Raw genomic sequence first — 14,765 nt, forward strand, 5'->3', positions numbered from 1 at the left:
CGTCCACTTGTGATACAATCAGTTTTACAAATATTATTAATCATAAATCAAAACCCGTTAAACCTACCATAACAAAGTTCGGCAGAGAAGTTGTCTTTACTATAAGGAATGCTTCGAAGAAAAATTTACGAAATCGGTTAAGGCACGCCCACATTTATATAAAAGACTTTTAAAGGGGCGTAGACGAATATAATAAGCAATATATTTGCAAAAAATAGCTTAATATTACAGGTATTACACTTTCTAAATAGAATTATAACAAAAAGTTAGAAAATATAGAAATTTTTGAAAATGGGAGTGGCAATGCTCCTGTTTTGACTAAGCAATTTTCTGTTTCGGGAGCCATAACTCGAAGAAAAATTAGCGTATCGTAATAAAATTGGGGTTCCACGCTTTCTTTATATCAGGAAACATTCCTAGTAAAAATGGAAGGGATCGGTTGAGTACCACGCCCACTTTTATAAAGAAGATGTTTAAAAGGGCCATAGACTAGAATAATAAGCTATATTTTAGCGAAAAATGGTTTTGTAACAATGATATTTCACTTACCAAGTTTTATTATAAGAGAAAATTGGGGGGCATTTTTTAATGGGCGTCGTTATCATCCGATTTCGCTCATTTTAAATAGCGATGGGAGATGAGTGCCAAGAAACCCATATACCAAATTGCAATAAGATATCTCAATATTTACTCAAGTTATCGTTATCATAGATAGACAGGCGGACGGACATGGCTAAATCAATTGCTTTTTTCATTCTGAGCATTTTGAATTATGGAAGTCTATATTTATCTCGATTCGTTTTTGCCGTTACGATCAACCGTTATGTTACCAAAGTTTCAATATTATGAAACATATCGAAGGCTTCAAGTTTTATGTATGTTTCCTTATAATGGAGATATGTAAATTAATATGTAAAATAAGCAGCAGCGTAAATCCAACTTCGGTTACACCCGAACTTAGAATCCTCTACTTTTTTGGGAATAGTTTGTGTTTAAAATATGTCTCAGTAGGATTATAAAAGTAATTTATCTGCATTGAACTGTACAATTGAAACTTACGCTGAGTACATAATGTTCGGTTACAACCGAGCTTAGACACCCTTAATTATTTGGTTTGGACTCGTTTTGATTTTTTGCATTTCTTCTTTTTTATAAAATTATCAAAGTTTTCAGTATTCGAAAGACATGGCGTATGAAGAATCTTAACTTTGACGTGCGTAGTAGGGATATTGAGGATAAACACATGCGCAAGGGGAAAGGGGACGCGGTGGGCAAGGAGAGAGATGTTGAAAAAAAAAATTAGGAGGAAGGTAAAGGCAGAATAAGTAGTGAATCGAAGAAAAGAAAAAGGAATATTAAAGAAAGAACGATATAGAGCTGAGGAGAACGAGGCAAAGGCCAAGGGAAAGGGACAGAAAGAAGACGATAAGGAAGGAGAGCAGTGATAGTAAGAGCGTAGATAGTAGCTTAGGTTGAACTGGCCTGAGGACCTCCCATAGAGTGTATGAGTGCACAGTATCACCAGAAGTTTGCTTAACAGGGATTTTAAATTTGTATGGAAATAGGGGTAGTTATATTTTGAAGCGAGTGTTTGCTTGGAATAAAAAACAAGTAAGGACGGGACTGTCTTCGGCTATGCCGAAGACTTCATACCTTTCATGAATGGGGCTGAACAATAATCTTATCCCGTTCGTAATCTCCGAATAATCGGATGTATAAGATAAGAAATATCTAGTGAACAGATCTACATACCTAAACGATTTTTAAGATAAATATAAAATAAAAAATAGGTAAGTACTTTGTGTGAGGATGCAAACTTTCAGGTTTTTTGTGGTCTGCGTGTAAAAACTATGACTACGAATCACGTATTTCACCAATATGACGTAAACGTAACTATTTGATGAAAGGTTTTGAATTTTGAGGCTTCTAGCCGTAAAAAAGGGGCAAACAAATTCAGTTTATATGGGGTATATAATATATTTACCACCGATCTCTATGATTTTTTCAGACAACAATATATGCTATATACGTAAGCATTTGGTGAAATTCGAAGCTTCTAGCTGTTAAAACGGGGCAGAAATTGCGCAAAGTTTCTTATCTGAACAATCGGTTGTATGAGATATATAATATATATACCACCGATCTCAATAATTTTTTCAGACAACAATATATACTATACACGTAAGCATTTGGTGAAATTTGAAGCTTCTAGCTGTTAAAACGGGGCAGAAATTGCGCAAAGTTTCTTATCTGAACAATCGGTTGTATGAGATATATAATATATATACCACCGATCTCAATGATTTTTTTAGACAACAATATATACTATACACGTAAGCATTTGGTGAAATTTGAAGCTTCTAGCTGTTAAAATGGGGAAGAAATTGCACAAAGTTTCTTATCTGAACAATCGGTTGTATGAGATATATACTATATATACCACCGGTCTCTATGATTTTTTCAGACAACAATATATGCTATACACGTAAACATTTGGTGAAATTTAAACATATCTAAACGATTTTTAAGATAAATATAAAATAAAAAATAGGTAGGTACTTTGTGTGAGGATTCAAAGCTTCCCCTTTTTTTGCGGTCTGCATGTAAAAACTACGACTACGAATCACGTATTTCAAAAATATATGAAGTAAACGTAACTATTTAATGAAACTTGATGAATTTTGAAGCTTCTATCCGTAAAAAAAGGGGCAAAAATGACAGTTTGTATGAAGTATATAATATATATACCACCGATCTCTATGATTTTTTCAGACAACAATATATGCTATATATACGTAAGCATTTGGTGAAATTTGAAGCTTCTAGCTGTTAAAACGGGGCAGAAATTGCGCAAAGTTTCTTATCTGAATAATCGGTTGTATGAGATATATACTATGTATACACCCGATCTCAATGATTTTTTCAGACATCAATATATGCTATACACGTAAGCATTTGGTGAAATTTGAAGCTTATAGCTGTAAAAATGGGGCCGAAATCGCAAAAAAATATATATATACTATATATACCATCATATATATATTATATATATCACCGATCTCTATGAGTTTTTGACACAACAATATATACTATATACGTAAGCAATCGGTGAAATTTGAAACTTATACCTGTTAAAATGGGGTAGAAATTGCGAAAAGTTTCTTATCTGAACCATCGGTTGTATGAGATATATACTATATATACAACCGATCTCTTTGATTTTTTCAGACAACAACATATGCCATATACGTAAGCGTTCGGTGAAATTTGAAGCTTCTAGCTGTTAAAATGGTGCTAAAATTGCGAAAATATATATATATACTATATATATATACTATATATACCACCATATATATACTATATATACCACCGATCTGTATGATTTTTTCAGACAACAATATATGCTATATGCGTAAGCATTCGTTGAAATTTGAAGCCTCTAGCTCTTAAAATAGGGCAGTAATTACGAAAAGTTTCTTATCTGAACAATCGGTTATGGGCGATATATACTATATATACGACCGATCTCATAAATTTTTTCAGGCAACAATATGTGCAATATACGAAAATATATGGTGAAGTTTGAAGCTTGAATCTGTTAAATTGAGTAAGATATTACAAAAATCCTCTTTTTCTGAAAAATCGGTTGTATGGAGTATCCTCCATATAGTGGTCCGATCCGGCCGGTTCCGACAAATGTCTAATCTAACACCCAAATACACCTGCTCACCAAATTTTATCAAGATATCTCAAAAATTGAGGGACTAGTTTGCATACAAACAGACAGACGGACATGGCTAAATCAACTCAGCTCTTCAACCTGATTATTTCGGTATACTTAATGGTGGGTCTATCTGTTTTCCTTTAAGGACTTACAATTTTCGGTTTCGTGACGAAATTAATATACCATTTCATTTTCATGAAAGGTATAAAAATAGGTAAGTACTTTGTGTGAGGATGCAAAGTTTCAGGTTTTTGTGGTCTGCGTGTAAAAACTATGACTACGAATCACGTATTTCAACAATCTATGACGTAAACGTAACTATTTGATGAAATGTTTTGAATTTTGAAGCTTCTAGCCGTAAAAAAGGGGCAAAAAAATACAGTTTATATGGGGTATATAATGTACCACCGATCTCTATGATTTTTTCAGACAACAATATATGCTATATACGTAAGCATTTGGTGAAATTTGAAGCTTCTAGCTGTTAAAACGGGGCAGAAATTGCGCAAAGTTTCTTATCTGAACAATCGGTTGTATGAGATATATAATATATATACCACCGATCTCAATGATTTTTTCAGACAACAATATATACTATACACGTAAGCATTTGGTGAGATTTGAAGCTTCTAGCTGTTAAAATGGGGAAGAAATTGCGCAAAGTTTCTTATCTGAACAATCGGTTGTATAAGATATATACTATATATACCACCGGTCTCTATGATTTTTTCAGACAACAATATATGCTATACACGTAAACATTTGGTGAAATTTAAACATATCTAAACGATTTTTAAGATAAATATAAAATAAAAAATAGGTAGGTACTTTGTGTGAGGATGCAAAGCTTCCCCTTTTTTTGCGGTCTGCATGTAAAAACTACGACTACGAATCACGTATTTCAAAAATATGTGAAGTAAACGTAACTATTTAATGAAACTTGATGAATTTTGAAGCTTCTAGCTGTTAAAATGGGGAAGAAATTGCGCAAAGTTTCTTATCTGAACAATCGGTTGTATGAGATATATACTATATATACCACCGATCTCAATGATTTTTTCAGACAACAATATATACTATACACGTAAGCATTTGGTGAAATTTGAAGCTTCTAGCTGTTAAAATGGGGAAGAAATTGCGCAAAGTTTCTTATCTGAACAATTGGTTGTATGAGATATATACTATATATACCACCGGTCTCTATGATTTTTTCAGACAACAATATATGCTATACACGTAAACATTTGGTAAAATTTAAACATATCTAAACGATTTTTAAGATAAATATAAAATAAAAAATAGGTAGGCACTTTGTGTGAGGATGCAAAGCTTCACGTTTTTTGTGGTCTGCATGTAAAAACTACGACTACGAATCACGTATTTCAAAAATATATGAAGTAAACGTAACTATTTGATGAAACTTGGTGAATTTTGAAGCTTCTATCCGTAAAAAAGGGGCAAAAATGACAGTTTGTATGAAGTATATAATACGTATACCACCGATCTCTGTGATTTTTTCAGACAACAATATTTGCTATATACGTAAGCATTTGGTGAAATTTGAAGCTTCTAGCTGTTAAAACGGGGCAGAAATTGCGCAAAGTTTCTTATCTGAACAATCGGTTGTATGAGATATATACTATGTATACACCCGATCTCAATGATTTTTTAAGACATCAATATATGCTATACACGTAAGCATTTGGTGAAATTTGAAGCTTCTAGCTGTTAAAATGGGGCCGAATTCGCAAAAAAAAAATATATATATAATATATATACCATCATATATATATTATATATATCACCGATCTCTATGATTTTTTGACACAACAATATATACTATATACGTAAGCAAACGGTGAAATTTGAAGTTTGTAGCTGTTAAAATGGGGTAGAAATTGCGAAAAGTTTCTTATCTGAACCATCGGTTGTATGAGATATATACTATATATACAACCGATCTCTATGATTTTTTCAGACAACAATATATGCCATATACGTAAGCGTTCGGTGAAATTTGAAGCTTCTAGCTGTTAAAATGGGGCTAAAATTGCGAAAATATATATATATACTATATATACCACCGATCTGTATGATTTTTTCAGACAACAATATATGCTATATACGTAAGCATTCGTTGAAATTTGAAGCCTCTAGCTCTTAAAATAGGGCAGTAATTACGAAAAGTTTCTTATCTGAACAATCGGTTGTGGGGGATATATACTATATATACGACCGATCTCATCAATTTTTTCAGGCAACTATATGTGCAATATACGAAAGTATTTGGTGAAGTTTGAAGCTTGAATCTGTTAAATTGAGTAAGATATTACAAAAATCCTCTTTTTCTGAAAAATCGGTTGTATGGAGGATATATGCTATAGTGGTCCGATCCGGCCGGTTCCGACAAATGTCTAATCGGACACCCAAATACACCTGCTCACCAAATTGTATCAAGATATCTCAAAAATGGAGGGACTAGTTTGCATACAAACAGACAGACGGACAGACGGACATGGCTAAATCAACTCAGCTCTTCAACCTGATTATTTCGGTATACTTAATGGTGGGTCTATCTATTTTCCTTTAAGGACTTACAATTTTCGGTTTCGTGACGAAATTAATATACCATTTCATTTTCATGAAAGGTATAATTATCCTCAAACGAATAGTGCTAAATATTAAGCTCGATCGAACGCAGTTACAATCGAAACAATACAAAGCTACCAAATATTTCATGAAAAACTTTAACAGCGCCTTAGACCTTTTTAGACCCTGTATACACCTACAACTGTGCTTGTAATATTGATATAATGTTAGTATGTTTGCATATTTATTATGTGTTTGTACATATGTATGTATATTAATGAGTTGGAATGGAGGACGGACGTGCGCTAATTTTGTGGCAAAATAAAAAGGCCAGCAAGTGACAAGAATATCTGAATAGGGAGTGCCACAGCAAGCACATATTTATAGTATGTGGTAAGCGCCATTCTTAACTTTCCTCGTTGTTATTGGTTTTTCCAGGGCCGAATTAACCCTCGACGGGGCCCTAGGCAACCATTAATTTGGGGGTCCTTTTTCACGTCCGTTCCCTTCTTTTTTCGATTAAAAAATACGAACTTATATCTTTCATAAAAATTGTATTGTCACAATGTAATAATATCAATAAAATTACTGTTTACGTTTTAAATATGTCGTTTTCTACATTTGTTTTCGGCAAATTTATCATTACATCATCAATATCGATTTTTTCAGTAAATCTGACTCAAGCCAAAACCTAATATCTCGAGTCGCTCTTGTCGCGTTGTAGCTCTTTAAGCAGCTATGATTCTTTTTAATTGCGAGAAGGATCGTTCGGCAGAACAATTTGTGATCATTAATGTTAATAAAATTCAAAGAGCTATTTCTGTGTTAGGAAATACATCGGCTAATTGATCTTCCATTAGAATCTTATACAAATGACTGAGTTTTTTGTGCATCAGTGTATCTGGAGTTCACGTAACTTTGGAATTGTTTCATTTCAAAAATTCTGCTTCTGGACCATTTCCGTCATTAGGTTGTAATAATTGTTTTGTTTTTTCCTCGAAATCATTGAACTTTTCACGGAATGAAACTAAACTCTCTTCTAACGATCCGTACAAAGAAGCACACGTTTGCAAATCTGCTTTTTCACTTTGCAATGACTTACTCACTGAACACACAGCAGTCAAAATAGAGTTGAAGGCTCTACACCCTCTGTTCCAAAAATAACCGAAATTTTTCAAAATAAAAACAACCAGTGTACCTACATTTTGAGATAATTCTTTTTTATTATTCAATGCACTCTCCTTTCACTTCGATACACTTCTTTGCACGCTAGTACAATTTGTCAAATGAGTCGGAAATGTCCTTTTTAGGAACCTTGTCTAGTTCGTCGGTCGTCGCCTTTTGAATGCGGTCAATTTAGTTTTATTTATTTGAGTAAAAATTATTTTCAGTTCTTATTATTTTTTTTACTGTCTAGAATTTTTTGTCTGCACGAAAATTTTAGAAGTCTTTTTCATTTTTCGGGGGCTCCCTAAAATCGGGGGCCTCAGGCAACTGTTATTCTGCCTACTTTGTAATCCGGCCCTGGGTTTTCCAACCGCTGTCTTTGCATACGAATAGTTCATAGGCGTTAGACTGCTGACCTGATGAAGCTTGTGTATGTAGGTGAGGCAAACGGTAGGTGTACTTCCCTCAAATTTCTCAACTTCTCTACCGGCCTTTCACGTGTTATGCATTGTTGCCATCTATACAAACTGTCTTTTAAATATAAAAGTACAGTGACTTAAAAGCATTCAATATAAGTCAGAATAAAGGGGAGGCAAAGAATTTGCGTATGGGCGCGGCAGCGCGTGGTTATTGGAGCATTATCGTAAGCCGAAGAAGGGAGAGAGACGCCTATTTAGAATTAAAAAATGTGAGGCAGAACGTCGTGAGGCTGGCTGATAGGAATAATGCCCGAATATTCTACCAAAAAAATTCGGCGAATGATGGAAGGTGTCAACACCAGGGCAGATTAGGATAGGTTGATGAGAACAATACTACTCGAGGGTAGTCCCGCTACAAATATGAACGTATCGTACACATATTTACACGGCGAGGCTCTGGCGACGCCAAGTTTCTCAAGGAACTAGGGGTGGAGGGCCATATTGTCTAGATAGTAAAGGATCTATATCCGGCAACATCGACAACACTCCCCAAAACCATCGGAAAGTGTCTTCATCGTTAATACAACAACAAAAACCGAGGCAGATTGCTGCAGGAACGATAATGGCGACCTTGAACCTAACGTAGAGAGTATGCTTAAGCTGTATAGGGAATATTTCTCTCCGTTGCTAGCTAGCGGGCACCCGAGCATGACGAAGTTAGTTAGAATGACAAAACCCAGGCTAAAAACCAGAAGGCGCCAGCTAATGACAGAATACCCACCGAGCTCTTCAAACATGGAGGCAAAGATTATGTAAAGAGTATGCATCAACTCCTATGCAAAATATGATCGGATGAGCGTATACCTCCAGATTGGAGCTTAGGTGTACTTTGCCCAATCCACAAGAAATGCCATCCCACAAACCGTGCTAGTGTATAAGGTTCTATCTAGCATACTGTACTGTGCTCCAGACCTAGTAAGCCTACTATCTACCAGATCTTCACGATGAGCCAGATACTGGAGAAGACTTACGATAAGAGAATCGACACTTACCATCTGGGATTCAAGGGGTTGATAACCAAAATTCATAGCTTCCCAATTGTCAACATCACCTACGCTAAGCGAATTCTGTTACAAATATACAAGTATCATAAACATATTTAGCAGGCGATGCTCTGGCGTACAGTGACTTAAAAGCATTGAAAATTAGTAGGAACGCAAAGAGAAGAAGGAAGAGAGACGCCTATTTAGAATGAAAAAACGTGGGACAGAACGACGAGAGTGCGAGGAACCTCACCTATGCGAGGGGAATCCTGTTACAAATATGAATATATCATACATACTATATTTCCTCGGCGAGACTCTGGCGCCCCAAGTTCGCGGTGGGGGAAGGGGAAGGCCTAGAAGGTTCAATGTGTTCATATTAAATCGTGCCCGAGATGACCGGCCTAGTAATTTAATGGTGCTTGTTACCGGAACGCACCGAATCTATATCCGACAAAGGACCAACAACATCGACAATACACCCCAAAACCTGCGGGGAGTGGCCTTATCGCTACACCAACAATACTCACCAGTTTTCCGTCGCCTTCGAACCAGCCGCTATCAAAGGCGATCGATAAAGTGAAAACGATAAATTGAGTAAAAAATGAGATATCATAAAGAAATTTGTTATAAAGATTTGTATAGAAAACGCCAACTTTTTCGATATTGAAAATTTCGAAAGATGGAAAAAATTCGGTAATTCATTATTCATTCATTCCCATGACCGTTAAGGTGATGAAACTTGATACGAGAGTTGCCTAATGACGAGAAATATAAATTTGGAAACATGGCATGGCACATTTCGAAGAAGAAAATGTAACAGTTATTCTACCCATAAATCACAATCCGTTAAGGATATCGTGCTGAAATTTGGCATGGAGATTGTTGTTACTATTATACACACCGGCAATGAAAACTAACAAAATCCGTTGACGACCACGAATCGAATTTTCGAACAATGACAAAAATGCGATAATGCATTACCAAAGATAGATAAAATTATTAAACTTGATATGTGGGTTGCATTTATGGCGAAAACAGAAATTTGGTATAGTTTGGGAAAATGGGCATGGCACCGCCTACATTTAAAAGAAAACAAATTTTAAAGTTTTTAAGCCGTAATTAAGATCCATTCAATTGATTTTATGGCCCTAATGACAACCCAGCGTTTTGTTCTGTGAATTCTCGCTTTCGTTCCATTGACTTATGAGGAGGTCTCGTTGACATTGGTCATAAAGTCAACTTTTATTTTCATAATGTTAATTGACTCTATAACAATGTGAAGTGGGCATACCTTGTGTCACCCCACCAAACCAAACGCCCTACCAAAGTATTGAAATTCTTTGAAGGAAATAAAATTAGTAGAATTCATTATTTCGTGTACATTTATTTAATTTTAATTTGGTAAAACTGTAACTCTGAGCAGGACCCGATCCCTATTTCCATCAAACACGAAAGCTTAATTTATAACCAGCCCCAGACAACAACTTTGTGTCATTCCCTACTTTCCACAAGCTTACAGACATTTAATTAAATATGATTTAGAAAGTTTATAAAATGATACACTGCAAAATAACATAACTTAATATGCACCTTTGCAAAATGAAAGGGACACTCCTTGTTGATGGTATTAATTTGTTTTGTCTTGGCCGGAAGGATGTGCTGAATCAAAAGACATACCCAATAAAAGCCCCGACACATAAGCAGTTTTCGTATAGATGTGTTTAAAGGGCCAATTAATAGTGACTTATAACCATAAAACCATAACCAGATAAAACAGCTGATCGAACCTACCTTATGGAAATCAATGTAATCGATTAATGGTGCCATACCATAATGTTAACGCCATAACCATACCATAGACAACCAATTGGTTTTTGGTTTCTCGCCATATCCATAACCTAAAAATATTTGAGTTAGTGAATTTAATTACTTTTTGTAGATTTTATTCATTGTTTTGGATACGTTATGACTAAGAGACTTATTTTTTGTGGAATATGTTTGTAATTTTTTGCGTTTTCTTCATTTTTATGAAATTTTCACGATTTTTAGTTTAAGGCGCCATTAATCGATCACATTGGAGATGGTTATGGATGTGGGTATGGTTACGACTATGGCGATGGGGAAAGGAAGTTTAATTAGCCCTTAACACAAGCTTATGCTTATGAGTAGATTGCACATATTTTTATCGAGAACAGTAGAATAAGCGACACTGGCGCCATCTGATATTGAAAAGTAGCCAACTCCCAAACTTTGTTGCAAACAAATCATAAGAAGAATTTGACATTTGCTTTGGCTAAGGGTGTTGGCACACTTTGCAAGTTAAATTATTTTTCCCACTGGTTGATAAATTTTCTAACATTTTTCGCAATTAAAAACTGCAATATAACAAACGAATACGAGTACGACACAAAATATGTTAGCAAGTATTTTGTATGTGAATGGACAAGGCGTAATAAACTTTAATTGCCAAGTCTGAAGTTCGTTCATATTTACAAACGCAACAACTTTGTTGATTATGGCGATGTTATTGGTATTCATTATTTATTTATTTATATGAAAAATGTCATAGTGCCATGGCCTTAATATTGACCGATCCCGTGGTTTTTGAAGAACAATGTTATCTGTGATTGTGGCCTCTTAGTGGTTGTGACTCTGACTGAAACGAAACAAATACCACGCCAACAGGAATCACGGATTATGTTGCAAATAATAAACTCTTCGTAATTTTTGGGTATCTACTGTTATTCAGTCGTAGCTTAAGTAACTTGCTGGTTAATAGCATAGAAGCGTTTTGCTTCTGTGATGAGAGGCTATGTTTGATTCTATGATTGGTAAAGGGAAATAAATCCTGTCACAGGCAATCAGTCATATTCCTTGTAAGCTGTCGCTGAAATGTACTGTGATATTTCAGTAGCTGTGACAAAATCACTGGTACACGGATATTTGCCAACCCTATTCAGAGTTTCGAGTAACGCTGTCATATAATTTTTCGCAACTACGTTGTTCACTAGTCCAAATGTCCACATTTGTTGTAACTTATTCAATCTGCCTTGGTTTTTCCAACTTTGAATCGATGGAGTCCTGATCTGTTTAACCTATCTTTGAAGTATGGAATTTTCCCGACGGCATGGAAGGAATCCGTTCTCATCCCTCTCCATAAAAGCGGCATTAAGTCGTCCATTGAAAACTATCGTGGCATAGCTAGACTGTCCGCTATTACAAAGTTGTTCGAAGCAATCGATACAAATCACCTAACATTTTCGATTTCAACATTAATTGCAAGTTGTCAGCATGGATTTTGTAAGTGCAAATCATCCATAACTAATTTACTTGAGTTCACTGTTACAGACACTTGCTGTTACAGATACTTGCTTTTCAAACTGTAATTTTTATATTTCATAGCAATCCATGTCAATAATATTGAGAAAGCAGTTTTGCCTTTGACTTTTAATTCATTCGGAAAATTTTCTTGTTTAAACTATAATTTTTTGAAGCGCTAAAATATAGCTAAATGGTTAGCGCAGCATGCCTAAAGCGTACTGATGATGAAGGCTTAGCACCTTTCGAAATGGATCTATCTGCGCAGCTATGGCAGGTTGTCTGAAAAATTTTCTACTTACTATTCCAAAAACAAAATACAATTTTTCAAATTTAGAAAAATAAAAAAATAACAATAATTATCATTAGAAAAAAAATTATTGTTCTGGCCTTGAGCTCGAATCGAACCTTGAATCATTTATCAATAGGCCGATAAAAAAAAAAAAAAACAAAAACAAGCGCTAAAATAATTTAAATAAAAATTGCTATCAAACATATAGTATTGATTTTTTCCCAACATTCTTCAAAAAATTATATATTATTAATTATATCGTTTTATTAATTTCAATATACGCCGCACAAATTGCGAATCTTAAAAATGTTTCGTACACCTCCGAAAACAAATGGCCAAAGCTGTACTCTCTGCAATCATGGCGATACTGACGAGATGGTCCAATGCAACGTATGTGATGCCTGGAATCACTACAACTGCGCCGGAGTGACTTCTGAAGTCGAAACCCATCCTTGGAAGTGCATGAAATGCAGGGAGAGTGAGGAAGTAAGGTCAGCCCGAAGTGTAAGGACAACAAAAACGGCTATAGCGAACTCAAAATCAAGTTCGAATCGACGGAAAATAAATTTAGAGCTACAACGCTTGGAGTTAGAGCGCGCGGAGCGTGAAAAACAGTATCACGAGAAGAGAATGCAGTTGCTAACAGAAGTTGAAGTTTCAGAAGGAAAAGGCAGCTGCAGTGAACCCGCATCGAGAACAAAGGCATGGGTTGCGCAAGTTCAACCTCAGAAAGAAGCACCACAGTCACTCCAACCTTTTACCAATGTACAACTTGCAATACGCCAAAGCTTTGCAAAAGAGATTACAATCTTCACAGGAAAACCGGAAGAATGACCGCTTTTCTACAGCTCGTATCAAGAAAGCAATAAGTTATGTAATTTTAGTGATGCTGAAAATCTTTTACGACTCCAGAAATGTCTCAGAGGAAAAGCGTTGGAAGTGGTAAGCTCCCTTCTTTTAATCCCAAAAAATGTCGCTGAGGTAATACGAACTTTGAAAATGATGTTTGGTCGCCCGGAAATTATCATCTACGATTTGTTGAGTAAACTTCGGTCCGAAGTACCACCAAGAGCCGACAAATTAAACACGCTTGTATCTTACGCAGTTACTGTCCGAAACCTGTGTTCAAGAATTGAAGCATCTGGATTAGAGTCCCACATGAAAAATCCCCTACTACTTCAGGAGATGGTTGGTAAGCTGCCTCCTCAAATAAAAATGAATTGGGCATTGCACAGTATAAACGAAGAAGCCGATATTTGTTCATTCTCAAAATGGCTGCTAGACGTCTCGGAAGCTGTTGTTAAAGTTAGTCCAGGTATTTTTAAAGTTAGCGGAAGTCTGCATACCCACGAAAGGGAAAATTTGAAGCCAACCTGCAATATTTGTAATGGGAACCATATAGCAACGAATTGTGTGAAGTTCAACGCAATGACGCTTTGAGAGAGGTGGGACCAGGTGAAGCAGAAGAAGTTGTGTAGAATTTGTTTGCAGAAGCATGGCAATTTTCGCTGCTCTGAGATAAAATGCAGTATTAATGGCTGCGAAGCAAGACATCACAAGCTCCTGCATAATTTTGCACCCAAATCTATAGTTGTTACCGCTCATTCCAATCAGTTTAGTAGAAATAAAACATATTTTAAAATAGTTCCGGTTACACTATATAATATCAACCGAAAGGTTGATACTTTTGCCTTTCTGGACGACGGATCTAACGTTACTCTCCTGGAGAGAAATTTATGCGAAAAATTAGATCTTAAAGGGGAACCGAAAAATTTGTGCCTGAAATGGACATCGGATACTACACGCAATGAAGATGGTTCTAAATTAGTAAACCTGCAAATTTCACAGCGACATCCGAATGGCAAGAAGTATGATATTTTAAACGCCCACACTGTCAAAAACTTAGCACTTCCAGTACAAAGTGTCACAAAGGAAGATTTGTCATGCTATTTCCATTTGAGGGATATACCTTTGGAGTTTTACGAAAATGCCGTGCCACAAATTCTTATGGGGCTCAACAATGGATATTTATGCAACAGTTTGAAGACTAGGGAAGGATTTCCATATGAGCCGTTTGCATCTAAAACTCGACTTGGTTGGGTAATTCATGGAGGAAATGAAACCACAAACAACACCATGGGTTTCCATAAAATCGAAGAATGCGATTGTGAATCCGAGTTAAAAAGGTTACATGAAATTGTTTTCAGTTA

The 14,765-nt window shown here is 35.6% G+C and overlaps 1 protein-coding gene across 9 annotated transcripts in view; it reads right to left on the bottom strand.

Moving 5' to 3' along the window:
• Nucleotides 1-14,765, bottom strand: part of LOC137240594 (uncharacterized) — a 69,663-nt gene that overhangs the window by 32,835 nt on the left and 22,063 nt on the right. The window contains exon 5 of one of the 9 annotated variants that reach the window (XM_067767080.1): nucleotides 10,737-10,843. The exons of the other annotated variants lie outside the window; for them this stretch is intronic. The gene's annotated coding sequence lies outside the window, so the exon portion shown is untranslated. The remainder of the gene's footprint in view (nucleotides 1-10,736; nucleotides 10,844-14,765) is intronic. 9 annotated transcript variants of the gene reach the window in all.

This window comes from Eurosta solidaginis, chromosome 2 (assembly GCF_040869045.1).
Source record: "Eurosta solidaginis isolate ZX-2024a chromosome 2, ASM4086904v1, whole genome shotgun sequence".
In the NCBI taxonomy this organism is placed as follows: domain Eukaryota; kingdom Metazoa; phylum Arthropoda; class Insecta; order Diptera; family Tephritidae; genus Eurosta; species Eurosta solidaginis.